This window comes from Hemicordylus capensis, chromosome 1 (genome assembly GCF_027244095.1).
Source record: "Hemicordylus capensis ecotype Gifberg chromosome 1, rHemCap1.1.pri, whole genome shotgun sequence".
NCBI classification, from domain to species: domain Eukaryota; kingdom Metazoa; phylum Chordata; class Lepidosauria; order Squamata; family Cordylidae; genus Hemicordylus; species Hemicordylus capensis.
The window spans coordinates 62,644,775-62,664,551 of record NC_069657.1 but is presented as its reverse complement, the minus strand read 5'-3'; the positions used below and the strand labels follow the sequence as shown (position 1 = coordinate 62,664,551).

The following is a 19,777-nucleotide window of genomic DNA, read 5'->3' as shown; positions in this document are numbered from 1 at the left end:
TCTCCAGACCTTAATCCCATAGAAAATCTGTGGAGGGAGCTGAAGGTTCGGGTTGCCAAACATCAGCCTCGAAACCTTTCTGACTTGGAGAGGATCTGCAAAGAGGAGTGGGACAACATCCCTCCTGGGTTGTGTGCAAACCTGGTGGCCAACTACAAGAAACGTCTGACCTCTGTGATTGCCAACAAGGGTTTTGCCACCAAGTACTAAGACATCTTTTGTGAAGGGATCGAATACTTATTTCCCTCACTACAATGCAAATACATCGCTGACTTTTGGGCACTGGGCTTTTGAGGGTTTGTTTGTTGTTATTCTGTCTCTCACAGCTACAATAAACCTACCATTCCAATTATAGCCTGGTCATTTCTGTGTCAGAGGGCAAACGGACAAAATCAGCAGGGGATCAAATACTTATTTCTCTCACTGTAACTATTACACAGGCATGGCAGACTGGAACACCAGGTGATTAATCACCCTTAGAGAACAGTGTGGGCCAATAGGAGCAGGTCAGAACTCTGATGTCCTACCCATCACCCTTAGTCAAGCATTAATATTAGTCAAGCATTTCCCCACTGTGCCACTTAAAGGTGGTCCATGCCAGTCATACCTGTCTTTTTATTTAAAAAAAAAATTCTTAGTGCTGGGCAGACATTAACTAAACATTTTCAGCATAGACATATGGGGGGGTTCACATGAGCAGCTAACTGTGGCTAGCTGAGATTAGGAACATGAGTTAAGCCTTACAAGCCTACAAGCTTGCTTCTACCCCATCCCTTACCTTCTTAGATCTGGCATGGAACTATGATGTTTACTCCCTGGTTGGTTTAAACCATGGCTGTGTGGCTCATACAATACTGGGATTTCCCCTAGCCTCCACATCTAGTTCACTGTCTGGTGCAACAGGATGGTGGGCTGGAGATACGATATGCATAACCACATTCTACACAGCACTCCATGAGCCGTTCAAAAATGACATTTCTCTGCAACAGAATTTCTCTGCAGAGAAATTTCTCTGCAACAGACATAATGCAATATATCTAGGTCTTTTGAGAAATGACTGCATATTTATTGCGCAATAAAATGAATCTGGAAAAAGTGTTTAATTTATAGCACAGTAGCTGAATGATTTGATCTCTGAAAACCAGTCACCAAGTGTTCCAAGTCATCCACATTTGCCTGTGGAGAATGTTTTGCTTTTTCGCACGTTACTGTTAAGCTCAGAGATTTGGATCCTCTTTGGATATTTAAAGAAAAAGCAGAAGATTATATACAGCTTATTCACACATCTTATTTTCCAGCTTCTACTGCATTATGAAGTAGAACTGAAAACCTTTTCCTGTATGCACATCTTGAATTCTAGAACTAGGGATACAGAATTAAGAGCCAACCAGAGTTAGCTCAAGGTACTTTAAAACTAGAACATTTTAGGGAGAACCTCAAGATTCTGGCTGTACCTCTATAAGAAGCCCTAACATTATGTGCTTCACAAGAACTGGAATGAATCTAAACATAACAAATATACATTTTTTAACTATATGTCTCCATTGTGGTCTTTTAAATTTTGATTTTAACATTAAAAAAAAATTAAATACCTCCCGTCCCCTCCACCACCCGCTCTTTAACACTGAATAAGCAATGTTAGCTCAAGCCAATATAAACAGGCTATACTAATTCTCGCTGGAATTTTACGTCTTATAGCTAACCCTGAAGTCATATTTCAACTTATTTTTCACATTTCTTTTCTTGATGGATTAATGTATTTTAAAATCATAGCTCTTTTTCAGATAAAAAGTTTAGTTGACTGGATATTTGCTATGCCTACAGTCCTGCATTTGTGAGCAAGCGATAAATATTACGTTTTAACAGCAGTTTACTTGTTTCATAGTACTTACATCTGCTTATCGCCAGCATGTTAATCATCATGAAAGGCCATATAAAAACAAAAAAAACAAAACGCCTTATCTTGAGTTCTTTGCATTCCTGGAAGATACCTCATCTAGCATACTGAAGCAGGTTTGTTTGAACTTCTAAAATTTTTCTCCTCATATCCCAGTGAAAAGACTCTATTAACTAAGGATATTATCTGTACTTAAAAACAAACAAACAAACAAACAAAAACCAGGTAAGGGTGTGCATGAACCACACCTTTAAAAAGGAAACAAGCACGTGCTTCCTGGTGTTACCACCACTCCAGGCAGCTTCCTGCTGCTGCAGTCTTCCCCCCAGCAGCGGCACTCAGTGGGCCTCCACGCATGCACAGAAGCCAGGTGAGTGCCAGTGCTGCCACACACGGGCTGCTGGGGAGGAGGCTGCCTCGACTGGCGGTAATGCTAGAAAAGACGTACTTGTTTCCTTTTAAAGGTGCCACTCTCTGCGCTCCCCCCTGGCACTGCCCTTCCAGGCCCCTGAACCACCGGACCGGTTCGCATTTGTACTGAACTGGTTCATGGAACTGTGGATCTGTCCGGATTTGGACCGACCCACAGTCCACACACCCCCCATAACAGACAAGAAGAATGCATTATGTGAGGGGAAGCAAGCCCCCACCCCCCCACACACAGCCCTGTTCTTCAGAGATCAAAGAGACTGAGAATATTTTTTCCTGGTTGAATCCACATTGAATCCATGGATTATCTTAACCCTCTTTTGTAAACAAAGGCTTAGTTTACTTTCACAACTGAATAAACTATTTATTCAATTGTGAAGGCAAAATGAGTTCTTGTGTTTCCTCATTCCTTTACCACCATTGTTTAATTTAGTCATTTGACCCCACCCAAAGACATCAAGAAGCCTTTCCTGCTTAAAGATGAAATATTCTGTACATCACAATATGCCTCTAGTACAGGATATCTGATTACTTCAGAACATTATCATCAACTTCATGTAGGACTATCAAGTCCATGTCTAACCTAAATGCCTATTTGACATTTTGTTCTCCCTTGTACAATGAGACCCACGCAGCAAAAGCACAGAGGGCAAATAAGAGCCTGGACTGCATTAACCATTTTAGTCTCTGAGAAATAACCTGATTGTAGAACATTATCGCAGTCTGTTGGGAGAATGACCTTTCTCTAGTAGAAGAAGAAAAAAGTACTGTGAACTTCTATTTGCATATGTTCCGGATTTAGTTGGAAAGTAATTAAAGAACAAACAAATGCTGCTGCAATATATTGGAAGGATTATATTTAAAATGTCATGTTCACTTTATAGATGGGGAAAGGCAATTCATAAAGCAGTAATGTAATAGTGATACAGGGATTTGGAAGTACAGGTCTTTCAATAAAAACTATGAACATCACACAAACAATCAGTGGCCCACAAATGCACTTGCTAGGTTAACCAGGTTACCAAAATGCAAGGGCACATGACTGTGCTGAGCAGCTTGCAGGGACAGTGGTAAAAATGGGATGGGGAGTCAGGATCACGAGATATATTGCTATGCCTCAGTACAGTAGCAGGAGACTAGAGGAAACGAGTTGCAGTGTGCATGCTCACTGATCCATCTTTCCTACCCAAGCATACCACATCTACCCCAACTGGACAAGAGGCATCTTTCAAAGTGGTAAGAACATAAGAACAGCCCTGCTGGGTCAGGCCCAAGGCCCATCTAGTCCAGCATCCTGTTTTGCACAGTGGCCCACCAATAAGGGTAGTTCCCTTATAGATTTTGAAGGAGAGAGAACTGCCCCTATTCAGCCCCAGCACAGCATCTCTCTAGTGGCTGCTTCTGGTGTCTACTTTGTATTTCTCTTTTAGATTGTGAGCTTTCTAGGGACAGGGAACCATCTTCTTATTCTCTATAAAGTGCTGTGAGAACTTTCTCACTGAAAAGTGATACAACAACTCATGTAGCTGTGCGGCTGGCACCAATGAACGTGTGCTTGTGTGTTTACTGTCCAAGCTCTTCTTCAGCCAGAAAGTTCCCAAGGAATTTGTAGCATACACCTTAGATGTCCCTAATAATTTGTTATGCATGTATGAATGGAATAAGGTGTAGTATGTATGGGGTTGCATGCATGAATTTAAAAACTGGGTGTAGTGGAGACAGTTTTATTCAGTTACCAATAAGTTTCTTCCACATTCTCTTGTTTCTGTTATGCATGCTTAGCTGGAGGAAGCCTGACTAAATACAGTGAGAATCATTTCTAAACACACACAGAGGATCAGAAAAACTTTGCAAACACATAAATGTTTGCCAGCAGATGATGATTTTCAAAATATCTGCAGCTGGATACAATAAATACAGATGGCCCTTGTTATCCACGGGGATTCCATTCCTGTCAATTTCTGTGGATAACGAAACCACAAGAAACAGAAAAACATTGAGTCTATGGCAATTGGGGGGGGGTTAGCTTCACGGAGAACAACACACACACACACACACAGAGGCAGAAATAAGTGAAATAAAGTAATTGGTTATGCTCTCCAGGAATGACCCCTCAAACATCAAATTCCAACAATTGATTGAGAAAAATCAATTGTTTGTGTTTTTTTAAAACAAAAACCTAAGAGCCATAAAATTGCTTCTTTGAGCAAAATGGTGTCTGGAAATTGCCTCAGGGTTCATTTCTGGCCACCTAGGAACTGCAGATATGTAGATTTTAACCCATTTTGCACCCATGTATGCCGAGGTTAGATCTCCATTGCCCAACCAGAGATATGTGAAACTATAGGTGCCGGGACCATGTGTGAAGAGGATTTCCGAGTCAATTATACAGACAACTTTTAAGGCAGCTGTTGTGTTAGGATTAGTACTACATTTTAAGGAAGTAACTCAGAATTAGTCACTCTTTAAAAATTGAAATAAGTTTAGTGGTTTATTACAAAAATGCCCTTACAAGGGAACTATGCAGTGAGTTCTTAAAGCAGCAGTTATATTAAGGACATAATTATGTTGAAAGTACTGTATCTTCAGGACTGTATTTATTAGTCTAAGAATTTGGCTAGTAAATTGTTTTGAGACAACAAAACAAAATTATTTTTAAATGGGGGAAAGAAAAAAGCAGTATATATGTTTTGTGGTTACTAGCTTTAACAACCATATTGGCAAAGTTAGGCTGAATAAACACAACCATTAAGTGTTCTTAAACTGGGGGTATGCGAGCTGGCTCGATCCAAACTGAGGTTCGAATCAAACTGGCATGGTTCAAATCAATCCCAGTTCTAGAAGAACCAGACCAAACCAGCTTGGGGATATACTTATAAAGCAGAATCCGGTGAGGATTCTCCTTTACAAGTAAAGGGCGATTCCCTATAATAAGGCCGGCGGGGGGGCAGTGAGTGAAAGGGTACTTAGTACCTTCTAGTTTCAGGTGAGGTGGGATAATGTCTCCAGAGATATCCGAGGCAGCAAGAGGTGATGGCAGGGGCTCCTTTAAGCCCCCCACTGGCCTCTTGAAAGACAGCCCAGGCTGGCTGCAGCCTAGATTGGACCACTGCACATGAATAGGCCATTTTTGTGACCTCCACACATGTGCAGAGGCCATTTGTGTAAACACACAATGGAGGAGCCCCTGCCACTGCCTTCAGTGTCTCCAGAGACTCTCCACCACTTCCTTGCCTGATAATAGAAGGTACTCTTTCACTCCCTCCCCCCTGGCTTTATGATAGAGATTTCCCCTTTACAAGTATATCCCCAAACTGGCCCGTGAACTGATTCATTGGCTGGTCCCAGTTCAGCTGAGAACCAGACAGGGCTGTTTCAAATCCAATACAGACGCGAATCAAACTGGCCAAACCAGTTCCGTGCACATTCCTACCTTAAATAGGTCCCAGACGGAATGCAAGATTCAGAGAGTAAATCTGAGCCTTTTCTTTTTGCAGCCAGCTCCAAAGATACTCAAATCGATGACCTCTCTTCCAGCATCAGTGCCTTTTTTATGCCAAGGTTGGTGCGATGTCTTGTTTATTTTAAGCACAGAATTTAAATTTTGTTACTGAAAAGCCCTTGCAAAACAGAGCAGCTATCTGAAACCCCAATAGTCAGGTAATTTGTAATGTGCAGCCCAATCCTATGCCTATTTGCTCATTAGTGAATAATTTACTTAGTGAAGCTTCCTCCCATGTAACCATAAATGGAACTGAAGCGTCATTGTAAAATGAATATGGACAAAGTGAACTTACACATTAAAACTGCTGCACAAAAAGGTGTTCTTTCTTAAGGTGCCACAGAACTCCTGGATCTTGAAAATGTCATCATTCTTCCATCACTTTCTAAAATATTCTGGACAATCTTTTAGATTTGCTACTGTACTCCGACCCTTAATTTTTTAAAATTAACTTCTGTTACCAAGATAGCCTGTTGAGGGCTCCCAGGAGCACCCCTACACCTGATTTGGAACTACAGGCTTGTAGTTTCCATTTTGTCTCTCTGAACTCAAAGGATCGTTGGCTCACCATAAAAGTTTTTCCTGCACCCTGAAACCCTAAAATAAACCTGATTCTCTTTTTGAACTTCAACTCTAGCAGTCATTTCCAAGACAGAAGCTTTGCACAAGTTTATTATGCAATGAGCTGCTCCCTCTAAGCTCGCTGGTTCCCCACACAAGCCCAGAAGTTAGTCAGGGGTATTTGCCAATTCCTAAGGAGCAGTATCATTAACACTTCTCAAGTACTACACACCATGTACACTTTTGGGTACAAACATAATCCAAAAGGTGAAGTTTTGTACAAAAAGAGTGTATATGAGAACAGAAATAAAAATATTTTTTAATAAAAATGATTGCTTTGCTTTTAACAACTTTAGGTGATGACAGACAGACTTTCTAAAGTACGGTGGCAGTGATATGAACACACCTCATCTGCCCTGAAAACAAATGACTCTGAAAGCAGTGAAGGTTTGTTCAAACTACTTCCACCACGCTTTATTATTGTAAGGACTAATTATTCCAGAAATATTGCAGGCAATGTGGAATTTGGGACTGGAATTCAAAGCTGGCTACCAGGAAACAAGAAATTGGCAAGGAGGCCCAGTCACAAAATATAGACTTTTGCTGATGATAGATCTTACTCAAACAACAGCAAGGACTGAATTGCAGCAGAAATTAAGTAGCAATGTTTGCTCAGTAGGATCTCTCAGATCTTCCAGCTTCATCAGGTATAAAAAGTATCAAGAAGTTCAAGGTATTCCTACTCATCAGCATATTTTGACATTTGTTTCAGCAGTAAGATGCACAAAATATGAATGTTTTATGTAATCAGACTCTAAGAAAATGCTCACAGACCTAGGTAAGTCAATAAAGTAACAAAATGTACATATACTAAATAACACAAACAGTATCACAAAACTGTACTGTGTAAATCCAGAGTGCTTATTATTATGAATTTTTGTTTCCTCCTCGAAAAGAAAGCAAAAAGTTATAAATACCATACAACTTCTTGTGGCGGTGGGGGGGGGGGAGGAGGAGGAGGAGGAGAGAAACCAGGACTATAGAACCAGATTGTCAGGCCTGAACTCTGAGCAGCAGCAGCTTGGTGGTTCAGAGCTAGAAATTGGGGGAGCCAGGCAACCAGTAAGGACTCAGGGAGGAAAATTCATAGTTTTGCTCCCTGAAGTCAAGAACATAACATGAGCAACATGCCAGAGATAAGTCGGCAGGCAGTCGGGGGCAAACTAGGAGCCATGATGAGGAATACACCAGAGGTCAAGCCAAGCAAACAGGTCAAGCAAGAATAGAGACTGACCAGCAGCAAGACAACTTTGAAACTGAGAGAAGGTCTGTTTCAGACAAGAAGTCTACCTGTCTGCAAGGAAGCCAACAACAGGACTCATAGAACAGGGCCAGCAATGGTACCTGGAAACTTGAAAGCTGCTGTTGTGTAGCCAGTCACCACAAGGGGCAGTGGTAACAGCTCAGAGGAGTCTGAAACTGATTATATAAAAGAACAGCACCCTTGTAATTACACACTTCAGGAAATGAAAGGAAGTGAAGAGAAGCAATATAAGTTCATTAAAACCTAGCCCCTCAATCCCCATCCCTATTGTAAGCTAGCTTAAATACAAGTAACTGCATCTGTTCAGTCACCCCCTGCGACCCTTTCTCTTCCCAGCTCTTCCCTCCTGGCTTTCCCTGTGATCAGTTTTAGACTCTACAGTCTTTGGGGTCAGGAAAGTTTTCCTTACATAGATAGTACTATATAAATAATAAATAGGAGAGAAGAAAAACCAAGTGTGTTATAAAGCTGTGCTGTTGAGTTGGTGTTGACTCCTGGCGACCACAGAGCCATGTGGTTTTCATATAGCTATGATCTAATCATCCGGCTTAAATTGACACCAGTGTGGCTTTTAATTTTGGAGTCTGTGTAGTATTTTCTAATGCAGGGATTCCTAAAACATAGCCATGTTCCTTGGAGGAAGATCAAGATGTATATGTAAGAAGTATGTATGTATGTATGTATGTATGTATGTATGTATAAATAAATAAATAAGAGGGGCTACTATTACCCCTAGGGAAACTTGAAGGGCTTCTGGGGGTACTCACAGTCCTCTTGCATCCTATGCAGTGGTCCCTCTAATTTTTTAAATCTCTGTGTGGAATGAGTTTTGTTCTGGGTGGCAGTATCAAGACACTGTGTGTGCACATGCATTCAGAGAGGGGCCTTTCTATTTCAATTTCCTAATTCAAAACTAACTGAACAGGCATCAGAAAAATTGTGAGGCGCATGTGCACATGCCTTATAGAAAACAGTGATCCTATGCTGCAGCTGCACTATTTCTTCCACATGTGAGGCTTGCCAGCTTGAAGCCAACACAACTTCAGTGATGTCTCAACTGCAGAAGGGGAGGGAGGAGAAGACTTTCTTCTGCTATTCCTGATTGGTTGACTATGTACTGAAGCTCAGTGCACCCCTCAACCTCAGTCTGACAGGCTTCAGAAAATTAGCATTGAGTATTCCCATAGAAATTAATAGAGCAAGTAAACTTTGTTCCATTAATTTCGGAAAGACGGCATATGAGTATATGAGTAACTTAAACTGGATGTGAGCTAATGACTGTAGTAGCCTGTCTTCTTAAAATAGCCCGGGCTGCTCAACTTCGGCCCTCCTGCAGATGTAGGCCTACAACTCCCATAAGCCCAGGCTATTGGCCACTGGGGCTGACAATTCTGGGAGTTGTAGTTCAAAAACACCTGGGGGGCCTAACCTACTTCAGCCTAACCTACTTCACAGGGTTGTTGTGAGGAGAAACCTAAGTATGTAGTACACCGCTCTGGGCTCCTTGGAGGAAGAGCGGGATATAAAATGTAAAAATAAATAAAAATAAAATAAAATAAAAGGTTGAGAACCCTTGTTTCAATGTATACAATATTTGCTTAATGGAGTAGCCAAAGACGTTTCTTGCCCACTTTATACCTGTGCTTTGCTGTGTCACTTATGTCCTTTTTTAGCATTTTATAAATAACCAGTTTCCTACATCAATGGTGCTCCAAAGCCTCTGAGGCTGCTGAGAAACAAGACCAAAATAGATGCAATCTTCCCCAAGGACAATTTCCATCTCCCAGCTTTGTGTCCTGAGTCATCTGGGAGCAGGAAAATCAACTGGATGTACCTCTAATGCATTAACCTTATGTACAGACCCTCAAGTACTGTGGCCTGTCTTTACATTCCTTTCCACATGACCACTACCCTCCTCAAAATAGCGGAGCTACATACAATCAGGCACCAAGAGATCAACACAAGTTCCTCATTTTTGCACATCCCTACCCAGCCAGGGCATCTTTGTCTAGTTAGGAGCATACATTTACTCTCAAGTAGCCGACTGTGATTTGGAGAGACTGTGAGAGGAGAGCTGGTCTTGTGGTAGCAAGCATGACTTGTCCCCATAGCTAAGCAGGGTCTGCCCTGGTTGCATATGAAAGGGAGACTTGATGATGTGTGAGCACTGCAAGATATTCCCCTCAGGGGATGAAGCCGCTCTGGGAAGAGCAGAAGGTTCCAAGTTCCCTCCCTGGCTTCTCCAAGATAGGGCTGAGAGACATTCCTGCCTGCAACCTTGGAGAAGCCGCTGCCAGTCTGTGAAGACAATACTGAGCTAGATAGACCAATGGTCTGACTCAGTATATGGCAGTTTCCTATGTTCCTGTGGACTGGGGCCACAGTGAGAAATTTTAATCCTTTATTTCCATGCCATTAGACTGCAAAAATTGCAACTCCAAAAAACTATTTAGCCCTTAAAGTGCTATCTATTATATATTTTGAATTTGCTGGTTGGTTGGTGAGAAGTCATACTTCCCAGAGATTTACAGATACCAAATTTTGCATGAACAATCCTGCCACTGAAATTAGCTGAATGCACATTGGAATATGCTGGGGGAAAGGTTTATTATTATAGTAATAGTAATAATTTTATTTACAGTCATTGACCAAACAGAAAATGGAAACTAGCAAGCATTAAAATGTTTGTGTATATATATATATACACAATTTAAAATTGGGATGATATCCCATTATACCTTTTAAAAGCAATATAACTAAACTTAGCTACAGAAACCATCTAGGTTTATTATTATTATTTTTTATTCAGTTTCTATACTGCCCTTCCAAAAGTGGTTCAGGGTGGTTTACACAGATAAACAACAAATAAATAAGAGGGATCCCTGTCCCGAAAAGGCTTATAATCTGAAAAGAAACATAAGACAGACCGCAGCAACAATCACTGGAGGTACTGTGCTGGAGGTGGATAGGGCCAGTTACTCTCCCCCTGCTAAATAAAGAGAATCACCACGTTAAAAAGGTGCCTCTTTGCCCAGTTAGCAGGGGTGCCTGTATTTTTGAGTTTTACATCAAGGTTTATATATTTTTGTTTGTATTTTTTTTAAAGAAGAAATTCTGAATAGAACCATATCTTAGCTGTTATTGTTCTCAAAATATTTTAAACACTAAAAAAAGATAAATACTTCTAAAATAACATCATACCCAAGAGAAGCAGATCTTTCTCCGATTCAAATTTACTATGATTCAAAGTTTACCATATATGTTAGTTATTCAAGTAAAACGAATAAAGTTGGAAGCTGAAATCCTCTTTTCAAACTGGTCCTTTACTTCCCTTTTGCAAGCAAATTAATAACAATTCTATTACATATATTTCTTGAACTTTCCTATAAGTGTAAACTACAGGTCAACAATGGTCCTTACTTACTGATTGAGTGATTGATTGATTAAGTGCTGTCAAGTCGGTGTCGACTCTTTGTGACCACATAGACAGATTCTCTCCAGGACGATCTCTTCTTCAACTTGGCCCTTAAGGTTTCTCAGTGGTGCATTCATTGCTGTCGTAATCAAGTCCATCCACCTTGCTGCTGGTCATCCTCGTCTTCTCTTTCCTTCAACTTTTCCTAGTATTATGGACTTCTCAATGGAGCTGGGTCTTTGCATAATGTGTCCGAAGTATGATAGTTTGAGCCAGGTCATTTATACCTTGAGTGAAAATTCTGGATTGATTTGTTCTATGATCCATTGGTTTGTTTTCCTGGCTGTCCATAACATGCTAGCTTGCTATAATTTCGCCCCCCTGCACTTGAGCAGGATTTTCAGTGGGAAAACCACACAGAAGAAAAGTATTGAACACTATTTCCGAACTGTAGTTCCAATCCAAATCACAGCCCTGGCTGCTACTTGCAGATAAATTTAAGCCAAAGTAGATGAGGACAAGCATGTATCTCATCTAAGAGATATAACCTACTAGTTGCCGAGGTGCTATTTTCTTAAATCGGTCTTTCCATCCTCCTTTCAACTGGTTTTAGTTTTCTTTTCAAAATGGCCAGTCATTTGGTTGTTGTAGACAGAGTCACTCACAACTACTTCTTCAATATGTGACTATATACTCACTAGATTCATTTACAGAGCTTCCAATTCTCCATGCTTCAGCAAGAACTACACTTCTTCAGCAAGAACTACACTACACTATTGGAAATGCATGCAACTGTGAAGGACTTCTTGGGAAGGGTGCATCACAGAGTAGTTTCTTACAAGTTACACTGGATGATCCATGACTGACCTCACAACACCACCACCTAGGACTTTTTAAGTTTAGAAAAAGACAACTGAGGAGAGACATGATAAGAGGTCTATAAAATCATGCATGCTGCGGAGAGAGAGAAAATTGTTTCCCTCTCGCATAACACTAGAACCAGGGGTCATCCCATGAAAATGATTGCCAAGAAACTTGGGACCAACAAAAGGAAGTACTTTTTCCACACAATGCATAGTTAACCTATGGAATTCTTGCCACAAGATGTGGTGGCTGCTAACAACCTGGATGGCTTTAAGACTGGTTTAGATAAATTCATCTATCAATGGCTACTAGTCTGAGGGCTATAGGCCACCTCCAGCCTTGGGGGCAGGATGCCTCTAAATACTAGTTGCAGGGGAGTAACAGCAGGAGGGAAGGCAGGCCTCAGCTCTTGCCTGTGGGCTTCCCAGGAGCATCTGGTGGACCACTGTGTGAAACAGGATGCTAGACTAGATGGGCCTTGGGCCTGATCCAGCAGGGCTGTTCTTATGTTCTCCCCTATGTAATTTTCCAGATCTAAATTACTCTTCTTCCCCACTGAATTTGCCAGCTGCTACATGTGCTGTGGAGCAGGTGGGGTAACAAACACACACACCATTAAAAAGGAAGCACAATCTCAAATGCATGATTCAGCAGAAAAACTGGTTTGAGGCAGAACAGTAATATATCCGTCTAAACATTCCCAGTGTATCAAACTGCAGTTTGAAATATGTACCTGCAAAACTGGTTATATCAGCTAACAGTACTGGAAACAGCTACTTTCACAAGTTTTACTATCCCGCATGTCATTTATCTTATTACCCCTAGTTTGCAGATGAGAGGCTAAGACTTGCGGTTGTAAGGATTATTGAGATAATGTCTGTAAAGTGCTTTGGACATTCAAAGTGCTATATAAATGTCAAGTATTTTTATAATGATTATTTTAGGTAAAAGTGTGGCGTTACCATCTAAGCTTCAAAGTGAGAAAACAGCAGTGGACTTGTCTATACTTAAACCTACTGTGTAGGTTCTGAAAATGAGGTTTTTGTTTCCAGTGTTTCCCACAATAGACTACCCTTCATAAAGAACAAGTTGTTCTAATAAGAACTAATCTGCCTACTTTCCTTTCATTATCCCTACAACTGCACCAAATTTGGTCCAAATCAGTTCCTATTTGCACTTCAAACATTAATGTGTCTGCCATCTTGAATCAGGTTGGATGACATCATTACAAATTACGCCCATGCGCCATCCCTATTTGTCCCTATTCCTGTACCAAATTTGGTTCAAATCAGTTAGGCAGTTCACAAGATAGCCTACTTGCACGTCAAAAACATTTACATGTCTGCCATCTTGAACTGGGATGGATGACATCATCATGAATTACACCACTGAGGTGTCCCTACAACTGTATACAATCTGGTTCATATTGGTCCAGGCACTGATAAGTTGATAGGACACCCACCCACAAACATACATACACCCTAGGTGATCTCATGAGCCTACTGGAAAGTAGGCTAAAGATGTGAGTGTATGGCGGCAGCAGGACAAGTGCATTTAACTATATTCCAAATTAACTTGTCTACCACTGTGCATAACACAGGACTAAGTCCTAAACAACTATATTTTTCCTTCTAAAAATAAGATAATATATTCCAGACTTCCCCAACTCATTGGAACAGGTAATAATGTCAGAGAATTTCTTTTCATCATCTGGTAGACACTCTTATTCTGAGCACTAATTATATGGTTCAGTTAAAAGAAAAATCTGACAGTGCATAAAGAAAGAAGATTAGGGGTTTGAGAAGTATGCCTAGGCAAGCTGAAAGGGTACAAAGGGGTGTCAGGTCATGGGAACTAGAGCCTGGCTGGCCCTGATTAAAAAAAGAAGTTCCAGACTCGAATCTTCTTGAATTTGTGGAACCAAAGAAATAATTAATACAGCCAAGGGGTTTGCCAATGCAGAAGGATGAGAGAGTTTATTTGCAGAGTGACATTCTCAACAGAGATATGAAACACAGTTCCAAACTCATTTATATCATGGCAGGGGACCATTACTCAGTTAGCATTACAACTTTGCTCAAGTTGGCATTAGGGATGTGCATGGAACTGGCTGGTCCAGTTCAGTATGAGTCCAGACCGGAGTCGAACCTGACCAGACCAATTCAGTCTGGCACCCCTTAAAAAAACCCGGTTCGGTCGGGGGGGGGGTTCACGAAAAATTTAACCTTTAGCCCCTTCAGGGGGCTTCCTCTAGGCCGCGGCGGGGGGGGGGGGTCCGTGAAGGTCCAGCATACAGAGGCCCAAATGGGCCAAAGAAAGTTGCCAAACGGGCCCCAGCGGTGTTAACAGAGGCTGTCAAGGGGAGAAGGAACCTTCGCAGACCATCCCGCAACCTAGAGGAAGCCCCACAAAGGGGCTAAAAGTTAAAAACATTTTTTAAAAAAAATTGCAACCCCACCAAACCGCCAGAGGGGTTCACTCCAAGGTCAGACTGAACGGTGGGGGGTTCAGTTCGACCCTGAATGGTCGAACCAAACCAGTTCAACCTCGAACAGGTTTGGAGTTGAACCTGTTTGCACATCCCTGGTTGGCATGTGTCAGAAAGGACAGCTTTGCACTTTCTACTTAAGATGCAAACTGCTTCAACCCTCAAGAGGCCCGTTTTACATAGGATTGAGGAACCTAAGGCCTCTTCAGATGTTATTCCTTCTATCGGAGCTCACACTTACAGCTTCAAAAGCGGGGAGGAAGTCTCGCCCCAGAGCTGTCACACCACATCCTGGCATGTGTTCACAGATAATTCAGGTGCTCAGGTGATCCAGGTTGCAGCTCACAGAAGCACTGGCCAGCATGATAACGTTTCCCTTTTCAGACAAACAGCCCCATAACCATAAACACTTGGCAAGAGTGGTGAGTGACAGCTTCAGGGCAGGACCTCCTGTTTATGTGCTCCTTGTGGAACAGAGGCTGACATCCTAACTAAGCAGAAGTATTGGTGCTTCTGAAAAGTTCAGTTCACTCAGTCACACTGTTGGCAAATTTCAATGTTCTCCCTTTTCCCAGGAAGCACTCTTGGCCACCTGAAAATATGTCCTTGAGGGTGAGACAGCACTCAAGGACATATATACAGGTCAGATAGAGGGCTTCCGGGGGAATTAGTGGTTACTGAAAACACACACACACCACAGCATTGGTCTGGAACTCTTCAGAAGCACTGGTGCTACACCAGAGCTTTATTAGTCAGGATGTCAGTCAGTGTTTCCTGAAGAGATGCATCTCTGGAAAATCCTGTGTCCCCCACCCCCCACCAACAGTTAACTATGCTGAATCATCTAGATCCACAGCCTTTTAGTTATGTCATTCTAATATTTAATTTAAATATTTAATACAGCAATGAGATAGTGTAATCCCAGTTCCTGCTGTACAAGAACCCTGCACATTGTAAAGAGTTTTATATGCACTGAAATCTACAACTAAATGCTAAACCCTTATGGACACATTTAGATATAATGAGCACCAGCAATTTGAAGAGCAGGAGAATGTAGATGTAAGGTCACATGTAGGAAGTGTGATGCAACACTCATGTTGACTCATTGCACGCCAAGACGTTAACCATTATCTTCTTTTGTAAGCTGTGCTATTCCCAGACCATGGGAAACACCTATATTGGGCAGCAGCAATATATGCTGAAAGGCATTGTCTCATACTGCACAGGAGACGGCAATGGTAAACCCCTCCTGTATTCTATCAAAGACAATCACGGGGCTTTGTGGTCGCCAGGAGTCAACATCGATGGCACACCTTTACTTTACTCGCTAGCTAGAAGCTATTCATCACCTCACCATAATGAGCAACAGAAGGGGGACAAATCAGAAATATGTAATTTTATTTTATTTATTTTATTTAACCTATTTTTATACCGCCCAAAACTTACGTCTCTGGGCGGTTTACAACCAGAGCAAAACTAAAAGTTACTAATACTGATGAATGTTGATGCATACCCATATATTTTGGCAACACAATTAAGTCTGCAAGTCTTCGAAAATTCTGAAAGCTTAAAGTTTAAAACTATACATCAATGTAGCTGCATTCTCATCTGTTTATGTTTGCCCACTGAGATCATTAAAAAAAAAATCATCATGAACCACTTTCCATTATTCAGAGAACCATGGCAATTGGAGAGTAGAAAATTACACCTCACAGTAAGAATGGGGGAAAAAATCTTTAAAGATATTTAAAGTCTCTTTAAAGTTCAAAAACTGTTTTCAGGGAACATTAAGAATAGCCACACCAGAACAGTGAGGAACCAGCCTGCTGCTAATCAGCTGCCAGAATGAGGACAGTGATGACAGAAGATATTTTGGCAAGCAGTATCTATTTTGATTGACATGCCTCCAAGCAGCAGTCAGCTTCTTCCAGCTGTTCCTGAGCCTGTAAGTGATAAACTAAAGACTACTCACAGCATGAATACTGCTATTGCTGCATTATACAAGACATGCCTTGCACCAATTAACAGGCTAGACAACAGCCAATTGGGTTTCTTACCTGAGATTTCTCTCACAGTAACTTCCTTCCCCCACCCCCTGCAAAAGTTACTTCAGATAATGGTCTGGATTATGCTTATGCTCTCAAGTTTGGATAGCAAGCAGATTTAGAGAGAAAAGGGGAAATCACCCATGGGAGCTTCGCACTAGGGATGTGCACGGAACTGGTGGGGGCAAGTTCGAAGGCAGGGGCAGGGTGCACTTTCCCTCCGCCACTGTGTTTCCCCTGCTGGTGTTCATGGGAAGACCGGTCCGGCAGCGCAGCAGTGTACCTCCCTGCCATCCCGTCCGTACCTCAGACCGGAAGTGACAGGAAACAGCGAGCGCGCACATCGGCATGTGTGCGCACACATCGTGTGAAAGCAAGCATGACATGAGTCTGCATGCGCATGACATGCGCGCGCACACTCTACTTCCAGTCTCTTCCGGTCTGAGGAGTGGACACGGCGGCAGGAAGGACTACTGCCGCCCCACCGGACTGGTTTTCCAGCAAGTGTCAGTGGGGAAAACACGGTGGGGGAGTAAGTTCACCCTCCCCCACACTAAAAGTTATCCCCCTGCCTTCAAACTCCCCCAACTGCCTGGTGTTTGAACCTGTTTGGAGGCCTGTAAAAGGGCCTCCGAACAGATTCGTGCACATCCCTACCTCCCACCCCTTCCTGCAGCTTCCCATTTCAGAATTTTCAAAAGCTTTACACACCAAAATAGTAACACACTCTGAATATGCAATGACAATGTTCCACAACAAATACTTAAAATCAAAACTGGCAATAATGGGGGGAAAACAACAGTGGGTGTCTCTATACGTTAATTTCAATGACCTGCCATACTGAAAGGATGTACCAAAGCAGTGCAACCCTAGCACCTGAGCTGGAGAACACAAGCTTTTATTGAATTTTAAAGGGGCACCGTAGCGTTATTGCCCTTGTTAGCCCTACTATACTTTACATCCAAAGTACATCAGTGCTGACTCAGCCCTTAATGGGCATTTCCTAGGGATATTATATATATTTAGAGCTGTCTGCACATCCACAATATGGCAACCTTTCTTCTATAGGTGACTATGGTTTGGGCAACAGAATGATGGAACTAATTCATAAGAATGGTGGAAAAGATAATTTTCCATGCGCTTTAAAGCTCAGATTGGCCTAAAGATCACTCTGTTCTGAGAAAAACAGAAACTGGCTTGAAGAAACACATCTCATGAAATAGGAACACATCAAGAACACATCTCATAAAATAGCAATAGCTATTCGCAGTAGACAGAGCTCTATCCTTAGACAAAGCTGCAATCACAACATACACCTTGGGAGAAGAAAAAGTCCCTGCATTGTCATTAGAAAAAGGGATAATGCTCAAGCATGAACTGTTTAAATTTTACTCTAATTATGTGTTGTGCCAGTATAGTTAGGATGAGTGTTTTCTTTTTCTTTTTAAATAGAATTTTAATTTTCAAAATAAAAAGTAGATAAAGGCGAGATACAACAATAGTATTTGAAAATATCAAGCAATACAAATTTTTAAAAAGGAAAAGAAACAACAACTTCTTCCCACACTTTTCACCGCCCATAGTTTGATAACTAAATTAACAACCTAACGTTTCATAATTAAAGATATGATAAAAAAGCCAATTCTATTGAGTAAAAAAGAATAATTTCTATAAAAATGCCAAGTTAACGAACGGAATAACATCCTTTTTTGCAATATTTTATGCCATTTTTACCTTGTATACACAAGATGAGGAGTGTTTTCAACATTCTGCCATTATAAGCCCTAAACATTCTTTCATATAAAGTCAAGAGTATGCACTCAATGCTTCTGAAATTGTGCACACAAACTAAAGGACATCGCTCCTCTGAATCTGGTGCAAATCAGTTGCAAAACGGCTGAGATACAGTTCAAGTATCTTCTAAAAAGAAATTCAGGTTTTTAAAATTCTAAAAAGAGATTTCAAAGTGTTGCCAAAGTTTTTTTTACCATATATAATCATATTTTTAAATGTTTGATGTCTTTTTAGCATTCCCTCCAAATTCAGGTCCATACTGGACTGATGCCTTTTGCTAGTTTGAAAAACAACAATCTGGTGATTTTTTAATAATTACTGTTTGAAATTCCATGAACAAAAGGGAAAATAAGCAAGAGAAAGTTAGCCAAGCGCATAACTGAGTCTGCCTACTGAGAATTCTGAAGCCAGGTTGCAAGGACAAATCCTGGCAATTTCTAGCAAGTGACTTCCTAGTTCTGAACATAGGTGCCTGATAAGGACAGTCTATGAGCACTCTGGCACTTATATAATTAAATCACATTTCCTCCCCCTCCACTTCCTTTCATGGACATTTGTTTTCTCCCTCTGCCCCCTCCTTTCTCTCACTCTCAGCAAAGCTTACTTCTGAGTAAACACATAAGAATTAAGACCAGCAGAGATCCTAGGACAGAATGTGGGTTTTCCATTTTTCCCCTTCTCTCAGCCCCTCAAGAAAGCATAGAAAGTAGGAACCCCATTTATTTCTTTGGAGCTTACTTGTAAGTAAAAATGAATAGTGGGGACCTAAAAAAAATACTTTAAAAAAATAAATCCTAAAAAACATTCCCACCCAGCTCCAAGAAATCATCCTGGTGTCAACTGCTCTTGTACACAGAGCCAATGTGCCAGTGAATATGGAAGCTTCACTTGGCTCTCACATAAAACCGCCATGTTCAAGTCTATACCATAATAATAGTTTGTTGGCACCTAGTGGGAATGGTTTCTGGAATTCCCTTACTGCACTTCCTTGGAGCTTTCTGGAAGCATGTAGCTGAGCATTGTGAGAAAGAGGATGCTGGGCTGGAGGTACACATACTTTTTTCCAGCAGCATTTTGATAACTGAACCTGCAATTCTATGTGCACACCTAGAAAGAAGTAAACTCTATTGAACTCAGTGGGACTTATTTCCATATAATGAGGGAACAGTTAAACAATCCCTTTAAAAAGTCTTGGGAGAGGGAAGAATAATGGAAAGGTCCTTTTAAGAATATGAGTAGAAAACAATGTAAGGGAAAAAATCCTGTGAGGTAAAACCAACAGCACCCCAACACACAGAACACACAGATTGTTCTAAAAGAATCTGACATGCTTAGCATCACACAGGGCATAAGATCTGTTAGTATATTTAAAATAAAAAAGAATGAACAGATATGCAGAGTGGAAGTGCTTTTGGATCCAAATCTCTCCCTAGTATCTCAGGTTGAGGCAGTGGCCAG

General features: G+C 41.3%; 1 protein-coding gene across 7 annotated transcripts in view; it reads right to left on the bottom strand.

Moving 5' to 3' along the window:
- The window catches only part of STXBP6 (syntaxin binding protein 6), a 171,610-nt gene that overhangs the window by 89,944 nt on the left and 61,889 nt on the right, over window positions 1-19,777 (bottom strand). The gene's annotated exons all lie outside the window — the stretch shown is intronic.